This window comes from Argiope bruennichi, chromosome 7 (assembly GCF_947563725.1).
Source record: "Argiope bruennichi chromosome 7, qqArgBrue1.1, whole genome shotgun sequence".
Classification (NCBI taxonomy): Eukaryota; Metazoa; Arthropoda; class Arachnida; order Araneae; family Araneidae; genus Argiope; species Argiope bruennichi.
Window position 1 is genome coordinate 77,642,891 of NC_079157.1, and position 17,664 is coordinate 77,660,554.

The 17,664-nt window shown below is 32.9% G+C and overlaps 1 protein-coding gene across 1 annotated transcript in view; it reads left to right on the forward strand.

Moving 5' to 3' along the window:
- Positions 1–17,664, forward strand: part of LOC129975204 (uncharacterized) — a 439,639-nt gene that overhangs the window by 124,299 nt on the left and 297,676 nt on the right. The window lies entirely within an intron of this gene.

Sequence of the window (17,664 nt, forward strand, 5' to 3'; positions counted from 1 at the left end):
CTTTCCAGATTTAAAAAAAACAAAGAAACCTTATTATAAATAATCTATCCATTCTATGTATCATCATGTTTATGCGATAACCCGTCCATTACAAGCTCGAAGAAACTTCCAACACTCAGCATAAAAATAAAACGTCCCAAAGAATAAACAAATCCCATACTTTGCTCTTTCGTAAGTGACTAATAAAACAAAATTCGCTCGTCGGTTCTTGCGAAAGCAAGCAGCGATCAGAGTTTTTTTTTTTTTTTTGCAAGCGGTGTGTGTGTGTGTGTGTATGTGGTAACGAGGAATTGATAGGATGTTTAGTTTTAAGCGGGTGGTTTTCATGCGCACACACGCATTTCCTGTCACTTGCGCATGATGGATGGTGGGGTGGCGTCACTGGAATCGACACCCGCTTCCAAACATTCGTATGGTAATGAGTGACGCATGTTTGAAATGCTGTCATTCGGAGTACGTGATTTATCTGTAATTTGATTTGTGTTCGAATGAAATCATCACTGGCCGTTAGGTTTTGTTACAGAGTTGATTCGATCATGGCAGTGTCTTTGTTATCACGTGATTGTAAAATTAGAAGGAAAGATACAATGTATGTGACGTGCTGGTATAGGAACCTCATGTAACCTGTAGGACCTGGCCTGAATAAAAAATTCAAATGAGTATGTAATATACTGTGTTTGCAATTAGATAGCACCTGTTGCATGTGGTTGTAATTTTATTATAAACGATGGTAGGCAGAAAAATATCAGAACACAATGTAAAAGGAAGCTTGAAGTTTTTTCGTATACGTAATTATCACGTGATCGTAAAATTAAAAGAAAGAAAAAATAAGTGTATATTGAGATGGTACTAGAATCCCAAGTGACGTTTTGGAACCTAAAAAATTGGAAATGAGTGCAAGCAGAGTATTATTTTTCAAAGTGATTGCAAATGGTTGTAATTTCTTTTATAAGCGACGATAGGAAAGACATATTTGAACAAAATACACAAGGAAGTCTGAAGTTTTTTTTGTAGTTAATTATCGCATGATTGTAAAAGTAGAAGGAGAAAATCGTGTATAATGAATTGGTACTGGAATCTCACGTGGCGTTTGAAATCTAGCCTGGAAAAAGATCATATCAGCATATGTCGCATATTTTCAAAATAATTACTCTGATTGCAAATGGCTATAGCGGGCTTATAAGCGACGGCAGCAGGAAAATGTTTCTCAATAGTACAGACGAAAACTTTAGTTAACGCACAAAATAATTCTATAAATGGCTTCTCTCGATCAAATGGGCGTCTTCCAAGCGGTAATACACTTCATATCTGACATAGTGAAGCCTTTCAAATAGCATTACGTAAACAATAGAAGGCTCTGAAGGTGAATTTCAATATTGTTAAAGTTTGTATCTAAAATTTGATTACATTAATATCATGATATAATCCAAGTGGAAACCATTCCCTTGAAAGTGTAAAATTAGATTTAATTTCAGGGAATGATAGCTTGTTTTTCGGAAAAGTTGCGTTGGGCCTTTCTTTTTTTACTTGCTTGAACAGTTCAGAGTAGTGTAGTGAATAGCATATAAGCCAGTTAACAACTACGCTACCCGAGCAATTGCTTTTGTATCATGGTCATGTTACTGGACTGCGAACCACAAGGCTCCAGGTTCTATTCTCGCGCATCTCAATTCACCAACAGTAGATGAAGGCTTAAAATCTATTTCACATGCAACCGAGTACTACTTACTATATGTATTCACATTTCTTATCAATAATGCCATCGTTGTTGCAATACAAGCATTAAAATCAAAAAGAAGAAAAAAAAAAGATTATATTATATGCACAGATATTCGTATAGTTTTGTTGAGACAGTCTCATACCTATCAAAGCACCATTTGCCATTTGTTAAATAATGTATCTGACTACTTTTAGTCTATAACAAACGAAAGGTTAGAAAATAATATTTTGTTGGATCAGAATATGCGGACGGTCTTGGTTTTGGGCAATAGTGGATTTCCAACTAAGTAGACTAGGATCGGTCTAGGTTCTAAGGGGACCACAATGAAGTCGATTAAAAGCTTCATATTTTGTAGTTGCCGTATAAATAAGTTTATAAAAATACAAATTCTATGAATAATAAAATATTAGGGTAATATTAACACTTAATCAGATGTAATTAGTCTTGTTCCTGTATGTTTCATGCTTTCGCTTTGTTATTAGGATCTTTATAAACACCGAACCTCTGTTTAGGCACAAACATGAATGCTGGGTAGTCTAGAGTTTCATATTAGATAAAAACAAATATATTTTCACTAAGTTAAGCCTTTTTAGGGCCGTGGGAAGTATGCTTCCCACCAAATTTATCAATCTTTGTATGAAATTATGTAGGTTGGCATCAGTTCTGACACATTTTTTTTTTAGTAAGTCAGAAACTTAGATGCTTCAGTTCTTTACTTCAGACAAAATGTGTTTTGATTTGTTACTTAATTATTAATTAACCAAATTAATTAATGAATCAAATTAAATTTATCTAATAAGCTAAAGGAATCAATTTTCTTATTCTAATTTCAAGCCTAAAAATATTTTAACATAATATGACTAGAAAAAAAAGGGCCCTTTAAAGGGTTAATAAAGTGAAAAAATTAGAATCATAAAATGTTAAAAATGTGGAACTGAATTGATCATCTTATTAGAAGTGGAGCACAGGACCTCAAAATGCTTAAATCCACCTCTGATTTCGGAAGAATAAAGTACCAATTTCTCTGAAAGAACCATTGTGTGAGCGGATTTGATGCAAATTTAACACATTGGAGCAAAATATCCCCATACTAGTGTTGCGAAAATGGTTTCTTTTCAATTATCCATCTACCTTGTAATCTGACTACTGTTCAAAATCTCAAAAAGGCAACTTTGGAACGGATCTCTAAATTCCAGAATAGGACGTTAAAGTAATTAAACTTAACGAAACTAAAATACCATTTAAGAAATTCGCCGTAAAATTAAAATATCCTCTACAGACGACCATATTCAAGTTCTTACTTAAATTCTGTTCTGTCTCGTTTTCATTGTTTCGCCAAAATTGACTTTTATCATATTTATCCGCAACATTTCGACTTGGCGACGTTTCTTTCTCACTGCCATGCGTTATTTCAAGAAGCGGAACGTCCACCCTTCATAAAAAAGTTCTTTAAAACAACATATTCACTCCATATCTTTCGTCTTGGGGAAAAAAAAGTCAACAAGCAAACCCATCACTTGATGTCTGACGGACGATTAGATCTCCGCATTAAAAAAAAAAAATGCCTTCTTCGTTAGCTGGCAACTGATAAAAGTCTCTTGCTAAGGATGAATGGGATGTCGGAAGCTGCGCTCGACTTGAACGAAATGGAGCGTGGCGTTCGGGCCATGTGTTTTGTGTGTCGTTAATCATTTGTGAAGTGGATTTCTGGCCATGTTGTCATTTTTTGATGAGCCTTCCCCATCAAATAGGCGATGCGCTCGTGAAAACATTCAGCTGGCATGTGGACCGAAAGTTGCCACATCGTAAATGCAAGAGGATTATAGTTGACTTCTGAATTTGACGTTCGATTGATCAATTTGAAGTTCTGGCGGATTTCAAACGTCTTTCCAAACAGCTTTTAAACATACAAATTTTTTCTATGGAACTTCATATTAAGAGCTTGGCATTCGATTTCAGACATTAAGTTAATTAATTTCGTTAATAGTGTCCATTTAAGGCGCTTTTTAGATGTAAGAAATGTAGACCAATTTGTGGACGATTTGTCTGTGGAAAGATCAGATCCTTCTTGCATTTGCATTTCGTAAATTGTCGCATCGCAAATATTCATTTAAAGCGTAGATTTAATGTGCTTTTTAAGAAATGTAAACCAATTTGTGGACTATTGTTCTGCGAAAAGATCCAGCATGTATTCGGATTTCGAAAAATGTCCCATCGCAGATATTTATTTAAGACGTAGATTTAACCCGCTTTTAATTGTAAGAAATTTAGACCAATCTGTGAACGAAAGCATTTCCAACATTTGCATGAAAAATCCAGCGTGCATTTGGACTTCGAAAATTGTCGCAACGCAGGTATTAGTAGTACAGTACACTCCCGATTATCCGCGGAATTGGGTGGTGCGGCCGCCGCGGATAACAAAAATCGCGGATAATCCGAAAAAAGCTAAAAACGGGTATAGCAAAAAAGAAAACAGTCATTCCAACTTTGAAAAATCGTTTTATGTACAATAAAACGTAAAATAAACAGCAGGAAATGTTTAACTAACGCTTAATATTTTAGTATATCACTCAAAACTAACCTAAAATGCATTTTGTTAATGAAAACAGAAAAGTGCTTAGTATTTACGAGAGGCGTCAAGGATACACAGAAAAATGAATACATATGTACTGTTTTAATACTGTAATATATTATGTAATTACAAAAGCATAACTGTAAAACTGCACCTTTTTGAAAAAATCAGTCAAAAAAAAAAAAAAAAAACTTTGTGCGTCAGGCGCGGATAACCCGCCCGCGGATAATCGGGAGTCTACTGTATAAGAAAGTGTGTTTGAGTATTGACATAGGTTGGTTGATGGTCTATTTTGATAAACTAATTTTAACAACGTCCTTTAATCTTAAACAACTTTCTTTGCCAACTGCAAATTATGAGCTTGATGTCTGGTTTCAAATTTTTAGTGGTTGGTTTTGCGAAGTGTTGATTATGGTACATTTTTAATTGCTAAAATTTCAAGCCAGCTTCTGGAAGATTGGCCATTATTGGCTTGTGGGAAAACATTCTTTAAGTATTTGAACTTCGGAAGGTACCATATTACAAAATATAGCAGATGCAGAAGTTAACTTTAAAATTATGACTATCGATTAATTTGTTTGCTGAGAGGTTCGATTTTAATATCATCTTCAGTAGTCATGGATGGATTTTCTTTGGAACGGCAGATGCAGGATACCATGAGGCTTGGTGTCCATATTCCGACATTAGGTCAACTACATTGTCACTACATTCGTTTCTTTCTTTTCTTTTCTTGTAATTGCTGATATTATAGCTATTTTTTTAGATGCTTATTCATGGTGTGAGTCTCAAAACGTTTAAGACTTACAACTTAATTTTCTGTCCCGGTTTGATTTAATGCATTGTTTCGGCCAATGTTTAGGAAGTCAACATGACAACCGAATCAATACCTGTATCTCCGTATTTCCACCTCATGAAAAGGGAATAGGTTCATATATAATGTTTTATTTTTATTGCAATGAGCCGCCCCTGGCTATCTGTTTATACGGCTGGAATAATGGCTTTCCTGACTGTTAAATATTACTGAGGAATGAGTATATTTATAATTTCATACATACAAGGGGTGCTCAAATGAAAAAGGTATGAAACGGCACTGTGAGTATAAATGAAGACTTTATTCAAAGTATACACCATAGACCTGAGCACAACGATCCCATTGATTAACGAGCCGAAGGGTTCCTTGTTCCCAGAATTCCTGTGGTCGTGACGAGACCTAGTCCTTCACAGTGTCCTTGAGTTCGCCATCCGAGTTGAAGCGCTTCCCTTTCAGATATTTGGTCCCCTGAAAAAACACATGAAAATCGCAGGGCGACATGTCCGGGCTGTAGGGCGGATGGTCGAGCTGCTCCCACCTGAACTTGGGCAGTTCCGCGTGTATGACCCTGGAGACGTGTGGACGCGCACTATCATGGAGCAGAACCAAACCCTCCATGAGTAGCCTTGGTCTTTTGTTCTTAATGGACCTGCGTAGTCTTCGGAATGTCTCATTGTACACATCGGAGTTAATGGTTCTTCTGTGCTCCAGGAATTCAACAAGTAGCATCGATTGGACGACGTTCTTTATAAGAGCCTCTGCTCTCTCCTGCGCATGCTCAGATCTACGCCGGAGACTCCAATCGCATCCCTAGGTGTCTCACTACGTTCTCCCATAGCGGCATAGACAAATATGTTAACGGTTACGTTGTTACTACGTTTCGTACCTTTTCATTTGAACACCCCTTGTATTATTTGATTATATGAAAAATGGGAATTTAATGGGATCCATCTATTGCAAATTATTTCGTGTGAAATCAATAAGCGTTTATGCTAAGAAATAAATACGGAAAAGAAAAGCCGTACCAAGTTAATCTTCACAATTAAAGAAAAATTTTAATTTTTATTTTATTTTAAAAATTTCTTTTAGTTTTTTAAAAAATATTTTGACATTGACGAAAAATTAAATTAAATGCTTGGACGAAACTTTAAAATTAGATTGAATTTCATCATCATAAAAAAAATTGCTCGTTTATGCATCAGATTAACTTTCTAAAAAATTACTTAAAATTAGAAAAAAAAAATCGTTTGCATAAAAATTGATGATTAAAAAAAGTAATTTTCTGTAAAAATTATTTTTGCAAAATTCTTTTCTGGAAAGCATTTTTTTTTTTTAAATTTTGCTTCAAAATTTGCAGAACTTGCATAATTTTTAATTAATTATATTTAATTAACTTAAAAGCTTTGAAAATTTTAAAACTTACTTCTTTTTTAATTAATCAGAAGGGCGGGTTGCGCCAAATTTCATCAAGAATAAAACTACAGATTTCTAATAAGAAAATTCAGATGAACATTCATTTAGAAGTATAGATTATTAAAGCAATATAGTTATTTTCTTCTTAATTCTTTTTTCTATAGATTAATTTGACTTTTTATTTATGCTGAAATTGAATTATATATCGATAGCATTGGATGATTCAAATTATTCCCTCTATATATTTCGCAATGCATAATGGACCAATTCAAGCATCTTGGAGACACCGCTGTTTGAAATTGTGTAAAGATGAATTTCGGCGGAGAACGTGATCTTCGGGACTGGCAATTAGGGATTGCGGGCGACCATTCAGTCCCATCCATCAAGCGATCTAACGCGCGGAAGGGATTATTAATCATCCAATTAAGAGCGCGAAATACTGCACCGAACCATACGTCAACATCACGTGACACATATCCTTTTGCCCTATCGGTACGAGAGCTGTGCTTTTACTACTACTTGTGCGTGATTTTGGAAGGAAATGAAATTGCCTGCTTAAATGTGCATAAGTTTAACATAAATATCTTCTTAAAGTGATGAGATGAAATGCTATAAAGTCGTGGAAATATGAGATTAGAAAATAATTTTTAAAAATTAAATGAGTTTTTTTTCAACGAAATTTAAAAAAGTTTTGACGGACATAAATATGAGTTATTTTAACTTACTTCCAGTAAGCAATCCCTTGCTTTACCATTATCAGTTCTTATACAAGGAAATGTATGTATGTAAAATTCTTTTTAGAAGCAGGCGTAGAGTACTTTAATGATTTTTTAATCTTCATAATTTCAAAGCATTAGCCCCCCCTTTTTTTTTTCTTTTGTCAAAATTTCTTTGTTTACTTTTGGCACAGTTCATTATTTTATGAAGTTTTGTTTTGTTCCAAGCCCTTGTCTGTTCTGTGTAAGGCGACTATAAAAAACGAAGCGCTCACACATGATGGAGTTCTCTCCTTAGTGTATTGATTCAATATCATAACAGTCTACTTGTTAGTTAGTTGTATTCTTTTTCGGCTGCTTTTTTTTCTACCTGTCCTTCATGTTTTTTTGATGGAATAAAACGCTGTTTTGCATTATCCAACGTGTCGGACCTCTTTCACAGTGCTTTTACTGGACAATTTCCATATTAATTTGAGAAATATTAACTAATTGCATTAAAATTTCTTAATTAATTTTTGAGAAAAGAATTGTATTCGGATAAATTTGCTTAGTGTTACTCAATAAATAATAAACGCTATCGTTATAACAAATTAATTTCATCCCGAATAAGATGTATTAATGATAATTGGGACAAGCAATGTCGGAAATTTTTATCTAATTAAAACTAGGGACTGAATATTCAATCTTTAGCCGAATACAGCCATAGAAATCAGATTTAAAAAATGAGTTTTTGAAATATATCGACTAGTGAAAAATGATATCTAAGATAATGGATCGCAACAAATTCTTTTTTTGAATATTTTCATTTCACTTCATCATTGTCATTCAGACAAACGATAAATTAACCGAACATAGAACGAAAAATGGAACAAAAGCAATCGTATTGATCATCTCGACTTCTCTGTGCCAAGAACAAATAAAAAAAAGTTAAAATTTTATCAGAACACGATAAAAAAAAAAGGCTAGAAAATGGCGCCATTTTTTTTTTCCTTTGTTCTTTCTCTGTTCTTGTTCTGTTTCATTTCTGCTGTTCTTATATGTATTTTTTTCTTTTTTGGTGGACCGAATTGCAATAAAAATGTCACACGGTATAGCGCTCTGCAAGTTTTGGGAAGTTAATGTTGCTGTTCCTATATTTTTGTTCCAATTTTTTTCTTTTTTTTTCCCCCCATGTCTTGTGATTTTTCATTTTGCCTGGGCAAAGATTTAGCTTTCACTTCACCAAGCAGCACTGGATCTGTATGTGTGTGCGTCTGTTTCGAAGGAGGAAACTGTTTGTCTAGTAAATTTTTCCTAGTTTTCGCCTTTCTAATTCTTTTACTGGAAACATATTTTGTCTTGCTTGCATTCGAAAACATTTAAAAATAAAGAATAAAGTTTTCTTTTTTTGTATTCGCGCAGAGGTTTCCTGTTTTTAAAATTGTAAAGTAAACGAATTGTAAAATGAAATATGAAGCCATCATAAAAAGAAGAATATTGGATATTTTGACTGGTTTTTGTGGATTTTAATTTTTTGACAAATAAGTACTTACGCTTTTGTCTTGTTTTACAGTGTAGAAATCTTAATAGAGGTGATATTATTAAAATACTTACCACGAATTATGTTACTAAAAACGTACAAGTTTTATGTATAATGTAATGTTCTTTACACAACTGAACAAGTCGATTTATAATTAACTTTTTTGAACAGAATTTTTCTTAAGTTGTAACAGTGGAAGAAATACTAAGTATTGATAGAAAAGCATTTAACCTATCATTATATTTATTTTTCAACAGTGTACTTTCTGAGCAATGTTTGAGACCGCGGTGGCCTGGTGGTAATGTCTCGGCTTCTGAGCCGTACGGTTTCAGGTTCGAGACCCGATTCCACCGAAGAACCGTCGTGTAGGGGGGTTTGTTGCACGTTAAATCAGTCATGCCAAACGTCCTCCCGCTGGTGTGGTGAGGGGGTGCCAGCTCAAGTGTCGTCCTCGTCATCTGACCGCGGTTCAAAATGACGAGGTCCGTCCCCAAATAACCCTAGTGTTGCTTTACAACGGGACGTTAATATAACTAAACTAAACTAAACTTCTGAGCAATGTTTTGTATTAATACAAATTATTAAGTTTTTTTTTTTTTAGTAATTACCTTATCCCCCCCCCGCCATCTCATGTATCATAAATAAAAAGAAAAATGAATATACTTTCCAAACAGTTCGACTGTGAGATTTTACCGAAGTGTCATTCAAAAATGGTACAACCTAACTTGTCATATTTATTTTTTTTAAACTTTTTTTAAACCAAAACCGTAGCTGTCTATTTTCAAATATGAGAACCTTCCTCGTTCTTGCGCATGCTCCATTTGGCTTTTATTTCTTCAAAATATGGTTGAGATAAAAGGAGGAGGAACTGTTTTATTTATTTTTTTTACCATGGAACGTATAGAAACATTACGCAAGTTTCTAATTTACACGGAACAATATTATGGGAGTTGCTAACAGTTCTTATATCCTGTATGGCGCCATGTTGCGTCATTGATCACGTGACGCTTTTCAACCATAATTAAGAGACGAGAGCTTGACGGTAAGACGTACCGCTCACACTCATGTATATTTTTATGTGTTCTATGTTAATTTAGTAATGTTTTGTCGTTGCAATCTTAATAAATATATTTCACATATTAATGCTAGTCGTTGCCTTTCCCCACAATATGGTTTAAAAAGAAAATGAATGTCAGCATTGAAAAAAGTAAACTAAAATAATCAAACCTAAGAAAAAATTTCTAAAAAGCCCTTTTCTTACTCAATGCATATCACCATTATGTGAAGTGATGTCGCCCAAATAGATAGATAGGAACTACAGAAACAAACAGTATCTAATAAATTTCGGATAAATCTGTTCGGCGACTTGTGACTTGTTCACCTGTGCGAATGTCAACGGGATATCTCCAACTACGAGCTAAGTACTACTAAGTACTCCAGATTTATTATAAGCCTGATGGTAAGGTCTCGTGTAAGGGGGGGGGGGTAATCGTCGTGTAAGGGGGTCTGTTGCACGCCAAATTCGTCATGCCAAACGTCCTCCCACTGGTGTGGTGTGGAGAGGGGGGTGCCTGCTCAGGTGTCGTCCTCGTCATCTAACCGCGGTTCAAAATGACGAGGTCTGTCCCAAAATAGCCCTAGTGTTGCTTTACAACGGGACGTTAATATAACTAAATTAAACTAAACTATCGATTTATTATTTGAATTATATATATATATTTGAGTCAAATTTTAGTCCAAATTCGTCGAATTCTGGATCGTCCATCCTCCTTCCAACTTTTTTGGCCGATTGAAACCAAAATTGGATTCAAAACTGCGAATGTAATTACAAAATCACATGGCAAATTTCATGAATTTAAGTCGTTGCGTTTAAATGTATGCGATACCTATTAGGCGGTCAACCCCTCTATGGATTTACATCCAGTTTTGATAAGAATGTACGTTTTAGATGCATGCTAAACATGTGTACGATTTTTTTTTTCTCAAGCTCTTTACGTTTTGTACTTATCGTATTCACTGGTTATCGAAAAGCCATACAGACAGATTTTCCGTGAACGGATTTCACTCAAAATTTGATAGAAATTTACAAATTTGGTGTAAAGACCAAATATCAAGTTTCATCTGTCTATCTTCAAAAACGTTTTTGAGTTGTCGTGTTCACAACATACAGAAATAATGCCCAAAATGTGTTTTTCGAATTCTTGGAGATTTGAAATGTGAAGATATGTGAAAATCTCTAGTTCCAATTTTTTGACGGTTTACAATGCTTTCTGTATTCTTTGTATATTAGAAAGTAATAAAATGTGCATTATTAACCTCTTAACTGTTTTATTTTCTTTACTATCTAATAAGATGTCACCTTCTGAATATTTTCTTATTTTGATTCAAATGGAAATAAATTGAATACTTGACTTATCTATGTATTCGAATTAATTTTAATATTGAATTATAATCGTTATGAATGGTTTATATTTTGCTTGCAACCGTCAAAGTTCGATAAATCGATGCATGTATGGAATTCGGGCAAAACAGTTAAGAGGTTAAATATACGCCATAAAGGTTTGATTTTTCTGTTTCTTTTAATTTCTCTTTATTCAACTACTACAAACAGATATTATTGCAATAGTTAAAAAATTTACCCCGATATTTCAATGAATTCTGTGTTTCAAACTTACCCGAAAATTTGAAAAATGCATTTTTTTTTCGGAATTAAATCTGTCTGTGAATACAGTTACTGGATAACGTCTTGAGCTAGGCAAATGAAATTTGGTGTACATGGCTTCTATTTCAAATTTGTAAATTTCTATTCAGAAGAAGTGTGTCTGTACAAATGTTAAAATATAAGTTAACACGTTAATTAAAAAATCTAGAGAGCTAGATGAATAGAATGTGTTACGAAGGTTTAATATCAAAAGTACAGATATATAGCAAATTTTTGACCTGATCTGTCAAAGAGTTGACCGTATGTCGGTCTGTACTTTCACATGTATGTAAAAGCATTAAATCAAAATTCGCAGTGATTGAAATATATGAAATTTGATACGCGATCTTATGATATAATAGTATCAAATTTCAGTTTCAATCTATCGAAAAAAAGGAACTCAAAATATATACTTCTGTACTTGCCATGTCCCAACGATTAATCGGAAGAAAAAATGCTGTCTGCACGTTAATCATCAATAGTTCGTAACTATTGTTCGCCAGTACGATGCGAGACATGCGGCTTTACCAGTGTCCATAATTTTATGCGGGGGGGGGGGGGTATTTTTTTAAAAGAATATTATGCGAGAAATCTGAGGGAATACCGTTCCCGCCTTTTATTATAGTAAAAATGAATGCCAGATTGCATCAATAGCTTATACAATTTTTCTTTTATAAATAATCGCAGAAAGCTTTGAAGAAAAAAACGAGTAATATAATTTTTTTTTTAATTCAATTCCTACGTCAACAAAGAAAAATCTCAGAGCTTGGCGACAAACTTTGCGACCATTTGGTGACTTGGCGACGAATTTGGCGACCAAATAGAAATTACTGAAAAAATTTAATTAATGAATTAATATTTGAAAAAAAAAACTGTATTAACATCAAATGTCATCCACTACATGTTTAAAAAAAACGTATTTGAATTTGAGTGGATGAATAAAAAGCATTTTATTAACGATTGAAAATTTGAACAAGATATATAGAAAGAGTGAGCTAATAGTAGGAATTGAATGAAGAATAAATTGAGTTTGCTGTAATTTTTTTCATAAAATTGTCTGAACATCATATTATGCTGTATGCATGCTTTATATAATGATTATTATTATTATTATTTGTTTTGTTTTGCTAATTATATTTTTCTTTCTCTTTTCAGGTAAGTCACTGGATTATTTTTTCATCCGAATTTCAATTTTTAAACTACTTACTTGAATATTGTGTAAAAAGGAAAGTATGTCTGTTTTAACTATCTTAATCTATATTATATGTACGATTTTTGTATATTTAAACATTAGTCATTTTTCATTAACATTTACCCCATTGTATTTTATACTTTTTTTTTACATTTCATAATCACTTATTTTATTTACACATTATATTTGTAAACCACGCAACGACGTTAACGTATGCAAGTTAGTAATCACTCGACAAGCATGACTGAACATGCCAACCAACAGTCATTTGCCCAACACTGTCATGTAATTTAGTTCCTTCGCCACTCCTTTAAGATGCTAAATGAAAATTAAATACATGTTGCCCATTTGATTTATGTCTTAAATGACCAAACTAACTGGAATTAGGCGCGGTCTTCAAAGTTAAGTTTCTCTGATGATTTCTCACCAAATGTGGCAATTCTGACCATCCAAGATGATGGGATTTTTGGAGGGTTTGCACGAATTTGGCTGCTTGGCGAAAGACCTCACCCTGTTCTTAAGTCGGATTTTAGGAGCTCCATGCCATACCAAGTACTTGTGTATTTATACCACATTTTAATGTCCACTTACTTGATAGGAATAAATAAATAATACACCTCGAGCTATCATTGGTAGTAGTCCCCCCAAAACTTGCTCGCATACTTTCTAATAAACTTGTCATGCCAGAGAAGGCCTTGGTAGTTAGTTACATGGTGATAAAATAATTACAAAATATTAACTTCTGGCGTGAATTTAGCATTTTTACTGAATCTATTGTGTCATCCTTGACGAGTGTTTTGGCGATGAATCCCTGACATCTCGCTAACAGTATCCGAAAATTGGATTTGAGCTTGAACGATTTTGAGATGAAAAGAAACCATCGCTTTTCTAAAACTTGAGGGTTGCTAATACAATAGTCATGTGATCATTCCAAACCAATCTAAACCGGATCTTCGCTAAGTAATAATAGCAATAATAATCTGGCTTTGGGGAATAGTTTTGGAGCTCTATCGATTTTAAAGGGAGGGACCATCGTTTTTTTAAATATCGACGCATGTCTAATCTAATAATCACGTCATTGTATCAAGCTGATTTTTCATAAAAAAGAATTTCTGGCCTCGGGAAAAATTTTTTAGAATTCGATTCATTTTGAGATAATCAAAAACCATCGTTTTTTTTTTTAGATGTTAGTAATTGCGAAAAAGGAGTCATGTAAGAACATGTTATTTTTCTGTAGCACGTGACGTATAAAGTTCTCGCATGATAACTTGAAATTTGCAATAACAGATTTCATTTTTTAATTCTTATTTCTTTTTTTATTTTCAAATGTTAAAATGATTATTCGTTAAGAATTTTAATTTTCTATAATTTTTTTTGGTCTATTGTTAAGTTGGGGGGGGGGCTTGAGTTTGATTCAATGTGTATCGTATGAGTGTCAATAGACTCAAACCACATCCCCTGTTCGTAACTCTCTTCACCCGTTTTTATCGTCCTTCTGTCATTCCTATGTTATTATTTTGGGTAAGAATCGGGAAGAACTCACCTTAAAAGGCCCCAAACTCCCTCCTTCAAAACGGGGTGGAAGAATCTTCAAACATGACCCGCCTTTCATCTCTTGGTATGTCATCCTTTCACACCAACCTACCCCCGACTTGAGAATCCAATTGTGATGAACTCTATTATGACGGGAGGATCACCCCCCTCCCCCTCTGTCTAATATGTTTTGAGGTTAGTGAGCCTCTTTAGGGGCACTAGTAGGATTGCTGCCTTGTTGAATAAGTTCAACAATTACTGTGACCTTGTCACCAGCTTTCTTTGCGGTCTATTCATTGTTGGTGTCTTTTTTAAATATTTCTCTGCCACAGATTCGAAAGAAGGCCAGGGACCTTTCTGTGGATTCTGCAAAAAAGGGAGACAAATTCTTGGTGTCTGTCGAGGGGGAAGTTACTGTTCGCTTTATTCGCCGCAGCCCATGTGATCGGATTTTATAGTGCGTCGTGAAGTTTTATAGATCAATTCGTTCTGGAGTTGACTTTCACCTTTATTGGAAGTCGGTTTGGAGATGAAACGGTTGATACTGGAATCCAGATTTAGGCTTAAGTTGTATTGAATATGAAAGAGAGACTCTATAAGAACATATGGGGCCTAGGGTAGAATTATATAGGTGTTTTTTTGGTGTGAAGCATTTTTTAAAAATAACTTATTACTCGAGGACTGACATGGTAGAAAATTCAGGGGTGGACTTTCTGCTAGGCAACTACTAGAACCACAGGGCTATGAGAGAGTCACGGATATTTTAATTAATACTATAAAAATATTATAAGTTTAACTGCTAAATAAATTTTTGTAAAATATTCAAATTTTATAAATTATAAAATAAAAGGATAAATTCAGCACATTTTAAAATATAATTGGAGAAATTCCTATTTAATTGCGTTCACCTTATTTTTATTATTAGTATAATCACTAAACGTTTACTAAATTTAATTATATAAAACGTCGAATGCTGGGCTAAAGTAAATAAAAATATCTGTTGCACAGTAAATAATTTTTTTAAAAACTAAATTAAATAAATCATTAGCATGTTGATATGTATGTTGACATTTCAATTAATTTTTAATCTGATCAACATGTTAATGATTTATTTTAATCTAATACTCTTTTAATAGCTTTGTGAATTTTTTAAAAAAATTTAATATGCATATTATGAAAAAAAATGCCTAAAGTAATAAAATATTTGAGAAATTAGCTTCAATTATTTGATATGAATTTCCCTACATATACTTTGATTAAATGCTTTTATTTGTAAGGTTATAAGAAATTAATGATAAGCCATTGACAATATAAATATAATTTATTCATATTAAACACTATTGTATGCGGCACAGAAATTGTTTTTATTACATATTGCCGAAAGACAACAGTCAAATGTGCAGTTACAGTTGTATTTAATTCTGCACTTCGCTAATTAATGAATCTTCAAAATATTATTAGAAATGCTCTGAATAGAATTCAACAAAAACTATATTCACTCAGAAAAAAAAGGATGTAAAAGAAAACAAGAAATAGGCCTCAATCAAAGTTTAATCTAACACGAAAATAAACTTAATCTTTGCCAGATGGTAATTGCTATGACTCACCTACGGAAATCGATGACCAATGTTAGCCGTGTGTCTAATATGTCACATTTTTTTTTAATTATCTAAAAACTCAAAAAAAAAAATACACTCTATGTTTAGTTATTTTATTTCTGTACAATGTTTTCTCTATTTTTAATAAATTTTTTTAATGTGATACACAATTTGCAATGTTATGAAATTCAACGTCATTCATCAAAACATTTAATTGCACGCTTACTGCCAATGTTAAAACTAAAACTTAACGTCCAACGAAAGCATTTTTTTTTAAAGTTCCGAAGTGGAATTTTAACTTCCGCTTTGATTTCGTAATATATACGTTTCGTTTGCACGAGTTATAATTTATTTTGTTTAATTCAAATAAATTTGTGATTCCTTCTAATAGGGTGAAATTTTATTCAAAATATACATTCTACGTTGATATAAAAAATCAATTGGCGAACAAGCAGGTCGCCAAAGACGGCTAGTTTATTAAATTGACTTAGTTTATTCAGTTTCTGAAATTTTCTTTTTAAAATAATTGAAATGCACATAAGGACTGCACTTTTATTGCATAAATTCTTTCTAGGAAACCGTTTATTAATATTTTTTTCTTGTATTTTTCTAACATAGATCATGTAATGATGTGAAATTTTCATTAATGACTATTTTGTGGTATTTTAGATAATTTAATTATTAATGCCTATATTGCGATAATTTTATTAACATATGTAGAAAAATAAAATGATTTTTTTGTGTGATCATACTTTTTTAAAGATTAGTTTGCGTGACACAAATTTTATTTCAAAAAAATTATATAGATTGATATCAATAGGAGTAGTACTTAGTGTTAGAATCTATTAAAATCTTATGTATATGAATATATATTCTTTAAAAATTATTTTCTTATTGTTTTAAATGACGTAGTATCGAATGAAGATTTTTTTTTTTTTTTTTTGAATGATGTAGTGAAAAGATTTCACTGTTTTAAATTAGTTAGACGTATTACTTTAGCTTGCATTTCATAAAATACACGTGGTATTGCTAAAAAACAAGAATATAAGAAAACTCTTTCTAATGACTTTTAGATCGTAAATCCTGAAATTTGAAAACGGGAATCTAAAATATCGTTATCTTTAATAACTTAAGAAAGCACCATTAAAATTTGTTATCTTTCAGCTTAAATTATCATATTTATACTATCATTATTTTAATTTAAATTATCAATTCTAAATTATCATATTTACAGCAGAGTAGATTTTATCGAACAAAAATGAAAAGGCTAATTTTAATTCAAATATATCATTAATTCCTTAATAGCTAACATTTGAAAAAGAAGTAGGCTTTAGAAAGAAAGGCGATTATTTTTCAATGAATATCGTTTTGTAGCGAAAGTAGTGCAATTTAAAGACCAACGCACAGATAAAAAAGAAAAAAAAACAGCGTATGAATAGCTCAGACCAAACCCGAATTTCGAGTTTCATTTTATTCATTTACTTTTTTTCACTTAAGTCTTCACAGCTGTTCGTTTATTTACTGATTTGTGCGCTTAAAAAAAGTTACTCTTCAGTCACCAACTTGTTCGCATACTACTTCTGTTTTTAAATATTTTTCCCATTGTTTCTCGTTCCTCCTCCCCCCTCTACTTGACCTTGCGAAATTTCTAGCTTCGGGTACGATTGGATTATACGAAAAAAGGAGGGGGAAGGATAAAAAAAATATCTGCCACTTTGATTCGAATTAGTTTCGCTCCATCTCGCCAAATCCTGTTCCGCTTGTGTGGAAAATCGCGCCAACAGCCGCCATCTTTGATTTTTTGGAACATTTGACTGATGAAGTGTTTTCTACCGAAGGACATTGGAAGAAGAATGCGCTGTGTAAATATTTTTGACTGCATTTAAACA